Source organism: Impatiens glandulifera, chromosome 5, assembly GCF_907164915.1.
Source record: "Impatiens glandulifera chromosome 5, dImpGla2.1, whole genome shotgun sequence".
Taxonomy (NCBI): Eukaryota; Viridiplantae; Streptophyta; class Magnoliopsida; order Ericales; family Balsaminaceae; genus Impatiens; species Impatiens glandulifera.
The window spans coordinates 44,305,579-44,318,171 of record NC_061866.1 but is presented as its reverse complement, the minus strand read 5'-3'; the positions used below and the strand labels follow the sequence as shown (position 1 = coordinate 44,318,171).

General features: G+C 27.9%; 1 pseudogene; it reads left to right on the top strand.

Annotated features, from left to right (window-relative positions):
- Positions 1–6,234: 6,234 nt before the first annotated feature.
- Positions 6,235–8,072, top strand: LOC124939459 (annotated as a pseudogene).
- Positions 8,073–12,593: the final 4,521 nt, after the last annotated feature.

Below are 12,593 nucleotides of genomic sequence, written 5' to 3'. Positions count from 1 at the left end.
CATTTTGAGTTTAATTTTTTTTTTTTTTTTTTTTGAAAATAGTCTTATAGTATGTGTAGAGTCTTTCATATTAATAATAAAAGTTCTTTCATATTTTGTGTCAGAATTATAATAAAAGTTTTATAGTATGTTTAGAGCCTTTCAACCTTTCCAACTAATGACACTAGTTGAGGACCACTTGAGATCTATCTTTATTTTTATATGTTTTGTTTTTGAAAAAGGTTAATAAAATATTAAAAAATAAAATTAATTTAATCACAACAAATTAAAGTATGACGTAAGACAAAATATTAAAACTAAAATACAAGAAGAAGGATTGTAAGTCATTTTACGGATCTTTTTTTAAGAATTCCATCCAGTATCTATATATAATGATGCTTAATTTTTAAAGTGTTTGGATTGTCGGGCCGAGAGTTGTGGTTAATTTAGATATATTTGAGAGTAAATAGATATTTGAGTCGGATTGTGGTTGACCTACCCATAAACTTAAAACGGTTAAAAATAAAATTTAAAATGCTATAAGTATGGTTTGAACTTGCAACCTAACAAAAACAAGTATAACCATTTAACAAACTAGGCTAATAACACTTTATATTTTAAATTCAACACAAAATTTGATAAACGCGGGACATTTTAAAAATATAAGTTCAACTTTTTAACTAACTAATCTATATATATATATTATATATATATAATGATGCTTTATTTTTAAAGTGTCCGGTCGGGTCGAGCTGTGGTTAATTTGGATATATGTGAGAGTAAATGGATATTTGGGTCGGATTGTGGGTTGATCCGCCCATAAACTTAAATCGGTTAAAAATAAAATTAAAAATGATATAGGTATGGTTCAAACTTGCAACCTAACAAAACAAATACAACCTTTTAACCAACTAGGCTAATAACACTTTATATTTTAAATTAAACACAAAATTTGATGAACGCGAGACATTTTAACATTATAAGTTCAACTTTTTAACTAACTAATCTATATATATATATAATGATGTTTAGTTTTTAAAGTGTCCGGATTGCTGGGTCGAGAGCTGTGATTAATTTGGATATATGTGAGAGTAAATGGATACTTGAGTCGGATTGTGGGTTGACCCGCCCATAAATTTAAAACGGTTCAAAATAAAATTAAAAATGTTATAGGTATGGTTCAAACTCGCAACCTAACAAGTATAACTTTTTAACCAACTAGGCTAATAACACTTTATATTTTAAATTCAACACAAAATTTGATGAACGCGGGACATTTTAACAATATAAGTTCAACTTTTTAACTAACTAATCTCTCTCTCTCTATATATATATATATAATGATGCTTAGTTTTTAAAGTGTCCGGATTGTTGGGTCGAGAGTTGTGGTTAATTTGGATATATGTGAGAGTAAATGGATACTTGGGTCGGATTGTGGGTTGACCCGCATATAAATTTAAAACGGTTAAAAATAAAATTTAAAATGTTATAGGTATGGTTCAAACTCGCAACCTAACAAGTATAACATTTTAACCAACTAGGCTAATAACACTTTATATTTTAAATTCAACACAAAATTTGATGAACGCGGGACATTTTAACAATATAAGTTCAACTTTTTAATTAACTAATATATATATATATATATATATAATGATGCTTAATTTTTAAAGTGTCCGGTCGGGTTGGTCGGGTCGAGAGCTGCGGTTAATTTGGATATATGTGAGAGTAAATAGATATTTAGGTCGGATTGTGGTTCGACCCGCCCATAAACTTAAAACGGTTAAAAATAAAATTAAAAATGCTATAAGTATAGTTTGAACTTGTAACCTGACAAAACAAGTACAACCATTTAACCAACTAGGCTAATAACACTTTATATTTTAAATTGAACACAAAATTTGATGAACGCGGGACATTTTAAAAATATAAGTTCAATTTTTTAACTAACTAATCTATATATATATAATGATTCTTAATTTTTAAAGTGTTCGGTCGGGTCGAGAGTTGTGGTTAATTTGGATATATGTGAGAGTAAATGGATATTTGGGTCGGATTGTGGGTTGACCCGCCCATAAACTTAAAACGGTTAAAAATAAAATTAAAAATGTTATAGGTATGGTTCGAACTTGCAACCTAACAAAACAAATACAACATTTTAACCAACTACGCTAATAATATTTTATATTTTAAATTCAACACAAAATTTGATTAACGCGAGACATTTTAACAATATAAATTCAACTTTTTAATTAACTAATCTATATATATATATATATATATATATATATATAATGATGCTTAATTTTTAAAGTGCCTAGATTGCCGGGTCGAAAGTTGTGGTTAATTTGGATATATGTGAGAGTAAATGGATACTTGGGTCAGATTGTGGGTTGACCCGCCAATAAAATTAAAACGGTTAAAAATAAAATAAAAAATGTTATAGGTATGATTCGAACTCGCAACCTAACAAAACAAGTATAACCCTTTAACCAACTAGGCTAATAACACTTTATATTTTAAATTCAACACAAAATTTGATGAATCCGGGACATTTTAACAATATAAGTTTAACTTTTTAACTAACTAATCTCTATATATATATATTATGATCTTAATTTTTAAAGTGTCCAGCTGAGTCGAGAGCTGTGGTTAATTTGGATATATGTGAGAGTAAATGGATATTTGAGTCGGATTGTGGGTTGACCCGCTCATAAATTTTTTACCATAATATTTTTTTCACGGTTTTTTATATTATTACTCGTGCAAATACACAAAATACATGCTATCCTAGTTATAATAATGACAGTATGAATTAACGTATAGGTGGATTACCATCACTGAAAATAGGACAATTCATTTTTAGATCAATAGTCCATTTTCTTTTTTTAGTCATGTTGTCCACCAGAATAGACAAATAGAGATTTGTATCTTAAATATAAATGTTTAATGTATATGTATTTTATAAGATTTAGTTTGTTTGTGAATTTTAAATTAAATTTTAATATTGACTTTTAAAAATATATATAATGTAATCAAATTTAGGAATGAAAATGTTAAGAAATTACAAGAATTGTGCAAGTGCAGATAAGAAGTTGTTTAACTTCATTTGTAAAAGTGGATGCTTATTTAGGTCAAAAATCCAGCATGGCATTTAGGCATTTAGTATAATTTTGAATTATTTAAAAAAAAAAACTTATTGTTATTCATTTTTATAAATAAATATTTTGATAAAATAATTTAAAGAGTATTAATATAATCATAAAAAATATTAAATTTAAGTATTTTAGTTTTTAAACTTTAATATTAAATTTAAGTATTTTAGTTCTTAAATTTAGTAATGTAATTGATGATAAAAATTAATATAATAATATAATCACTAAGATATTATGTAGCAAGGAGGTATTTTTTTATAAAAAAATACATATATATTAAAAATAAAAATAAAAATATTTAAACATAACGACAAAACATAACATGAAAAGAAGAAAATAAGAACAAACGGTACTCAATAAGTTATAAGCTCATAAATTTTTGAGAAAAACGATTAATTTTCCGACAGACTCTACTGACTTTCCTGAACGAATATCAAAAAACGTCATAATAATAGTATTATGATTGATACGCATCAAATGATTACGGTCATTGAAAGTTTGACGATTTTTCTTCAACCAGATAATCCACCACAAAATAATTGGAATGGTAACACAAATATGTATGTCTACCATATTAGCCGCATCAATCCAAATTTCCTATCAACTACTCAAATATTCGGGCATCACACAATGAATCTTAGTAATACTCCACAAAAGACTTCAAATATTAGTCACTCTTCAATAATACAAAAGTAATGAGTTGTTGATTCAATATCTTCGTGACACATACAACAACGACAAGTCATAATACCACATTTTTCATGCACATATCATCTGTTAGAATTTCACCATGAATAACTCTACATCCAAATAACGAGATCTTGGATGGAATTTTAAATCCCAAAGTTTTTCTCAACAAAAATTATATGGAATTATTAGTGAACAACTTATAACAAAGCCCCCCACAGAAAATATCCATATCTTACCATAACGTCTTGTTCAGACAGTGACACTTTCTTGTGTCTTACCAAAATTAAAACTCTATTATGGGATAAAGTCTCCATAATGTTTAATCTCATTCTATATCTAATTTAGCTAACAAAACCACTAGATCGATGATCAAACATGTCCTTAATTGTGGCATTTCTACATATAACAATGGAATCAAGCTCAAAATACTTCGTAGTTAGACTTTTGACACTACACCAAATGTCTATTACAGGGCTGACTATTAGGGTGGGCAAGATGGGCCACCGCCCAGGGCTCCAAAATTAAGAAGGCACAAAAACAATTATGCAGTACTATAAAAAAAGGTTTTATGTTTCTTTCTACTCGGTTCTCTCTCTCTCTAAAATTCTTCTCTCAATAGTAGGGGTGGCAATTTGAAACCGTCCCGCTGAAACCGAGTCGAACCGAACCGATTGGTATGGTTTTTCCCCGTTTTGACTGGGGATCGGGGCGGATCGGGGAAAACCCGAAATATGTTGACCGGGGTTCGGGGCGGGGATGGTATTTACATGCACCGAACCGATCCCCGAACCGAACCAATATAATATAATTATATTTATTTAATAAAAATATATTAATTAATGAAATCATTAATTAATGTCATCATTAATTTTCTCTTTTTCATTGAAAACCTTTTTATCTTCCATCCCTCTTATCTTTAATACACGATATCTCTAAATATCTTTTATTTTTTATCTCTTCATCTTCCTCTCCTCTTCCTCAATCTTTATTACTATTTCTCTCTCTAGAATTTATTTTAATTTTAGTTACATCTTCTTTATTCTACATACATGATCCATGATTCTCTCTTGAATCTTAAAGGTGTTTTCAGTTTGAAGGTTAGTTGAACTCTTTGCTAATATTATTTTACTGTTTTTTACTAATTAATATAAACAAAATGGCATCACGTCTTTTTTGTAGGGTGTTTTCTATATTCGTCTTTGTCTTTTACAATCTTTGTTACATCTTCTCTCGACTTGACGACGATATCTTCGATTTCAGGTGAGTTTAGTTATTTTATTTTCATTATAAACAATTAGTTTAGATCGCTATTATTAAATTTGTATAATATTTGTGTCCGATAATTTTCTTTTGCTATTATATTCATGTATAATATGATACTTCATTAGTTTATTTAATAGTTTGAGAAAAGAATAGGTTAGTAATCTAATATTTTTAAAAGAAGGTAAAATTATTTTATTTAGTATAGTTTGAGAAGTATGATACTTCATTAGTTTATTTATACTTTTATTGTTCTTCAAATAAAAAATGGTATTACATGTTATTTTCTTTTAAAAAAATTAGTAATTTATTGTTTTTTAAATAAGCTGAAATGTTTTTATTTAGTATAGTTTGAGAAATGTGAGTTTATTTAAATTTTTATACTTTATTTTATTTATTAATATATTTTTTTATTAATACAGAATGTGATCCTAACCATTGAAGAATGAAGATGAAGAATGGAGATTTAGTTCAATTAGAGTTTTTGTTATATTTTGAAACATTATTATTATTGGAAGTTTATTTGTTTTGGTATTTAATACTTTAAAATTATTATTATTGAATGTTGTTTTTGTTTGGTATTTAATATTTTGATAATTTATAACTCTAAATATATGAATTATTTTATTATTTATATTTTAAATTTAAATTGTTATTAGGTTTCGGTGCACCGCGGGGAAACCCCGTACCCGATTGGGGCGGGGATGGTTTATATTTAAAAACCAAGTTGGGAATCGGGGCGGGGTGGGTAAATTCGGGGCGGGGATGGTATTGTCATTCACCGAACCGAACCGCCCCATTGCCATCCCTACTCAATAGTGACTCAAAAGTTTAATTAGATTGAAGTATGGAACATTTGATTGAAGGTGGCCGCTAGATTGGGAAGGTGGGTGGGGATTCGGCCATTCGGGAACATTTGATCGAATTTTATTTAATTAAAGGTTAGTAGTAGTAGACAGTAGTTTATCATTTCGACTTTGTTTTGTTTTTAGATAATGTCTCCCACTTGTAAATGTGAATCGGGTTATGACAAACTTAAAAAGAAGAAACGAATAACAGAGTTGATAAATTCTCAAAGGGGAGCTTTGGACAAATATGTTATGAAAGAAACTCAAATTCCAGTTGAAATGAATCTGATGATGTTGAAACTATGGAAACGAATGAGAATGACAATGATAATATTGAGAATCATGATAATGATGGTGTTATGCGTAGTAGAGACACAAATACAAGTGAAACTTGTAATTACCCTGACATATTTGATCCAAGAAGTTGGGATGGTCTTGATGCTAAAATGATTGAATTGTTAGTGTTAGAGGGTCCTAAAAGAGATTTAAACATTGTCAATGGGCCTCTTGATAAAGATAATAGACGATTTTCTTCAAAGTTGTATACTAGAGTGTTACCAAATGGAGAGAAGTTTGATAGGAATTGGCTTGTTTACTCAAATGATCTTGATAAAGTATTTTGTTTTTGCTGTAAAATATTTAGAAAAGGGGTGGGTAAGGGTGGATTAACATGTGAAGGCTTTGACACTTGGAAACATGTTAATATGAGACTTAAAGTTCATGAGGCGAATATGGAACATGTTACGAATATGAACACTTGGTATGAATTGCGACAAATATTACAAAAGAATCAAACTATTGATAAAGAAGCTCAAAAACTAATTAACAAAGAAAAAGATCATTGGAAAAAAGTCTTGTAAATAATGATTTCTATTGTGAAGTTTCTTGGTAAACATAATTTAGCTTTTCGTGGTACTAATGAGAAATTGTATCAGAATAGTAATGGTAATTTCTTGGGTTTGATTGAAATGTTGGCAGAATTTGACCCAGTCATCCAAGATCATGTTAGACGAATTACCAATGATGAGCTTCATTTTCATTATATTGGTCATAACATCCAGAATGAGTTCATACTTTTGCTAGATTATACAATAAAGAAAAAATCATTGAAAAAATAAAGAAAGCAAAGTATTTCTCTGTGATGCTTGATTGTACTCCTGATATAAGCCACCAAGAGCAAATGACTTTGATATTGAGATATGTCGATAGTGAGTATAACGTTGATGAATCGTTTTGGGGGTTCTTGAATGTGAATGACACCACTAGACAAGGACTTTTTCAAGTTTTAGAAAATGAATTAAAAAATCTTGATCTTGATATTTTTGATGTACGAGGACAGGGTTATGATAATGGGTCGAATATGAAGGGAAAACATCAAGGGGTGCAAAAAAGGCTCTTAGACATCAATCCTAGAGCTTTTTATACTCCTTGTAGCTGTCATAATCTTAATTTGGTGTTATGTGATATGACCAGTACATGTGGTAAAGTAAGAGATTTTTTTGGAATTATCCAACGCATTTATACTATTTTTGCACATTCTACTAATAGGTGGAAAATTTTGAAGGATAATATTAAACTGTATACTCCCAAATCATTGTCTTCTACTCGATGCGAGAGTCGTCTTGATAGTGTTAAAGCCATAAAGTTCCAAATGTCAGAACTTCGAGAAGCTCTACTTGAAGTAGCAGATGTTGATAATGATGATAAAATAAGGAGTGAAGCTAAGTCCTTAGCGAATAATGAACTTAGTGATTTTGAATTTATATTAGCAATTGTTATTTGGTATGAAATATTAAATGAAGTTAATTTGGTGAGCAAGTTTTTACAATCGAAGGATATGCTTATTGATGTTGCTATAAAGAGAATGAAAGGGTTAATTTCTTTCTTTGAGGTCTATAAAGAAAATGGTTTCACTAAAGCGATAGAAGAGGCTAAAGTTATTTCTTTGAAAATGGAGGTTGATTCCATATTTCCTCAAAGGCGAAAGATTCGAAGAAAAAAACAGTGTGATGAAAATATAGGGACATCATCCACTCCATTATCTATAGAGGAGTCATTTAGAATTGATTATTTTCTTTATACGGTTGATCAAGCCATTTCTTCTCTTGTTAACTATTCTAGTTATTGTTGCATCGGCTAAAAGAAGTTTTTCTAAGTTGAAATTGTTGAAATCCTATTTGCGTTCCACAATGCTGCAAGAAAGGCTTAATGGATTGGCATTTATAAGTATTAAAAATGAGCTATTGGATGAACTTTCGTAAATCAAATATTGTTATATTTTTGATATTATAAGAATCATATTTTTCTTATTAAATATTGTTTTTGAATTCAAAATTTATGCCCCAAATCTTTGATCGTCCAAGGCCCCAAAAATGAACAAGACGGACCTGGTCTATTAATATTGGATTTACAATATTACAAATATGATATATTCATGGTACATAATCTTAGTACAATGAAAGAGTATATTCAACAAAAGAAAACTATATTTTTTGGTGTATAATCTTGATATTAGAAAATAAGATTATCACAAAAGAAAATTAAATATTTTATTATGGAAATACAATTAGGAATTGTGGTAAGAATATTTTGGAAACTCTTTTGAGAGTTTTAGACAAGATATTGATATTGACCTAATTAGAGTTTATTTATAGAAAGTCAAGTCTTTGCCTTAAAAACATCGCTTCTTTGTGAGTTGTGTGTGAGATTTCATTATGAGAGAATCATTGTAATACTTCTATAACATTCTTGATAATAAAGTTGAGAGTCTCTTGTATTTCGAAAGTGGAAGTGGACATTCTTTGGCCGAACCACTATAAATATTGTATTTGCGTTCCTTAGTTGCTTTCTTTCGTTTATGCAATTGTTCGATGTTGTTATTGTTATTGCATTAAGAGATACTTCATCTCCTGGTATCCCAACAAGTGGTATCAGAGCGAGGTTGTTAGAGAGGAGAGGAAGCTGTAGATGTTGGATGATCCTTCGAGGGTTCTTAACAAGTTTTAGAGAGGTTTCCAAAAGATGTTCAAATTGTAGTTCTTGTTGGTATGAATGATTGTCAAGTTTGAGGTGGAAGAAGTACGAGTTACTTGATGTCAAAGAAACAAATTAATAGGGTATATTGTAGACAGGAAGACAATGGAGAAGACATATTTGTAAGATGTAACAACATCATGAGAAAGAAGATTGAGCAATAAAAGTTATAAGTTTATGTTAAAGACAAAAGAAAATGTAAAGTGCTTATGGTGTTAAGATGAATGATACTTCAGAAAAGACTACATAAACTAAAGAAGCATAATAGAAAATGTTATGTTTAGAAGGCAAGAGATGAACGATTATTGGTGAGAAAGGTACTTTAGTTGTTATGGGAGGAGTAAATAAAAACGATGTGTGTTCTCTATAAGGTATCACAAATATGTTTAGTTATTATCTCCGAGGTCACTCAATATACATCAAAGTTCTGGCATCTGAGGCTTGGTCTCAAAGGCTTGCATTAATTATTTTAACAATCATAAGTAGTCTAACAGTTAAAGTGTTCACATTTCATATTTAAGACTAGGATTTAAATATCTCTAAAAATAATTATTATATGTGAGTGCACGAATATTAATATATGAAGCAGAAGCGAGAATGTATGCCAAAAGGTGTAATCGAATGTTGGGAATGTCGACTTGAGCAATGCAAATATTTGTGAGAAACTTAAAGGTTCGTCCACAGAGGGTAATTTAGGGCCTAAGATCATGTCGAAAAGTGTAATCGTACGATTAACCTCTGGATTTGAAATCACTAAATGTCGGTTTGAGTTAAGAATTATAATAAATATTGAAAAATTCACGTGGGATGCACACGAAAAACAAAAAACAAAACAAAAATCAAAAAAAAAATTACAATAATTTTAAAATGTGTCTTGTACTTAATAAATAAAATTAGGACAAGAAATTTAATTAGTTTTATTATATATAATGTTATATATATCATTATTAACGATTTTTTTTATTTTAATATTACTATAATAGATATAATTATTTTTATTATATTTATTTTTGTATGAATATAAATTTTTTATATAATATATATAATTTACAAAATATATATATATATATATATATATATATATACATACACAAAATTATAAAATTATTTCAACAATCATAAGTGGTATAGCGGTTAAAATGTTAACATTTTATACTTAAGATTAGGGCCTGTAAAAATAATTATTATATGGAGTGCGCGAACATTGGTAAATGAATATATTTTTTTAAATGATTTTAAACTTGATGAATTTAAAAATATAAATAAACATTAAATTTAGATTAAATTTAATTTTACAAATTAAAACCAATTCAAAATTTTGAATAATATTGTTTTTATTTAAAATATTTATATTTAAATAATATTTTGTTTATATCTTTACCCGTGCAAATGAACGGAATTCAGGTTAGTACAAGTCACACACTCATATTCTGGAAATACAGAAACAAAGAAATTCAGCGGTCGAACTACCAAAAAAAGCATGGCTAGAAAACCGAGCTCTAAATAATTGATTTTGTAGTCAAAGCTAGGACTTGTGCCTCTTATAGATCTAATTGTTTGATTAGAGATCCTTATTGATAAAATTATATATAAAATTATATAAAATGAGATTTTGTTTTAACAATTTCAAACACCGTTAACTTATTATATACGTAACATTTATAAATAAATAAATAAAATATTTATATCACTAATTTAATTATCAAATTTTAACAAATTTAAGGTTTTGTCTAACGAATTTCAGATAAGGTAGTTAAAATATTTAATTTAGTCAAGGGAGTGATATAAATGTCGTTTTATTTATTAATATATGAATATCACTTATATAATTTGTTAACTGCGTTTGAAATTGTTAAATTATTTTTGTATAACTTATAAATATCACGTATATAATTAGTTAACTGCGTTTGAAATTGTTAAATTATTTTTGTATAACTTAACAATAAGAACACAAAAAGTTAAATTTAAAAGAAAATATCTATAATGAATCAACATTAAATTAAACATTAAACATACTATCTTTAAAATAGTTATTTTTTTATACTATGGTATAAACGATATAAATTAAAAGAAAATATCTTTTGTTCTGATTTCCTCCATTATCGTCTCTAAAATGTCATGATTGTCAATCTAAATTTGCACGTTTATAATTTTAAGATTAGTACAAAAGAAGAGAATGTGAAATTTAATTATTAAATGATTTGTCACTATTTTAAATTAACACATTACATTGGGATGCCCCCAAAACACTTTATTCCATGTGAACGCAGTAGATCATACATAAAACTATCCTAATTAATACTTTTTAATAGATAAATAGCACTAATTTCCGACTAACTATATTATAATTAAGAATTTAATATTAACTAATCCCACCACCCATTAATTAATAAGCGCCTGCTATTCGTTGTAATTATTAATAAAGAAAATCTACAAAATACCCTCAATTTATTAATGACTTTCATTTGTTTATTTCTAAATTCATGTTGTTATAATATAAACCCTTAACTTATTTTTTCCGATTATATTTTCATGAGGTAGGCTAATACTAACTCTTCATCACGAAAAATTAGAAAATAATAAATTAAAGGAAGTTGGTCAACTAACAAAGATTCTTAAATTTGGGATAACATAGCACAAACATTTATTTTATTTTAATTAGCAAAATCATAATAGTAATAAAAAGTTAGTATAATCATTGAGAATAAAAAAAATGCAACAGTATATAAAATTTGGAGAAAATAAATGCAAAATACATTTTTGGGATTAGATCAACGTAAGAATAAATTGACAATATCTCTCCTACGTTAGAGAAAAGTCTAAATCACTAAGTTAAAGTATTGATTATGTCGAAATCATTAAAAAAAAAATCAAACAATTTATGTATATTTGCTTAATTTAGTTTGAAATTTTGGAATATGTGAGACAAATGTTTATTTTGCATAACAAAAATATGATAGATGATAGAGTTTTACTACTTTCAAACATTAAAGGATTAATACGATGTTTCTAGTGCAATACACCAATAAAAATATAAATAAAATTAATTGTTAATAATAATAATAATATGTATTTAATGCGCTCCCATTCTACGTTTTATTCACTTTGATAAAATAATTTATTTTCTCACATTTCATCACAATTTCCGAATGAACCTCTCATCTCGTGAAATTACACTTTCACTTTAGTCAATCAAATATCTGATTCATATTTTTTAATATTTAACATTGTAACATTACACTTTGGTCAATCAAATATTTTATTCATATTTTTTTAACTACTTTCAATTGATACTGGTCTATTAACCATCGGCAAACTACATCACAATCACACTTGGTTAAAAGTTGTATTTGTTTTGTTATGTTGCAAATTCGAAACATACATAAAGAATTTTTTATTTTATTTTTAACCGTTTTAAGTTTATGGGCGGGTCAACCCACAATCCGACACAAATATTCATTTACTCTCACATATATATTCAAATTAACCACAACTCTCGACCCAGCAATCTAGACACTTTAAAAATTAAGCATCATTATATATATGAGGGGGAGGCCCCACAGATAGGATTCATCTTTCTGAACGGGAAAGAATTTATTAGGCTGTCGGCCGCTGACTCTGAATCAAA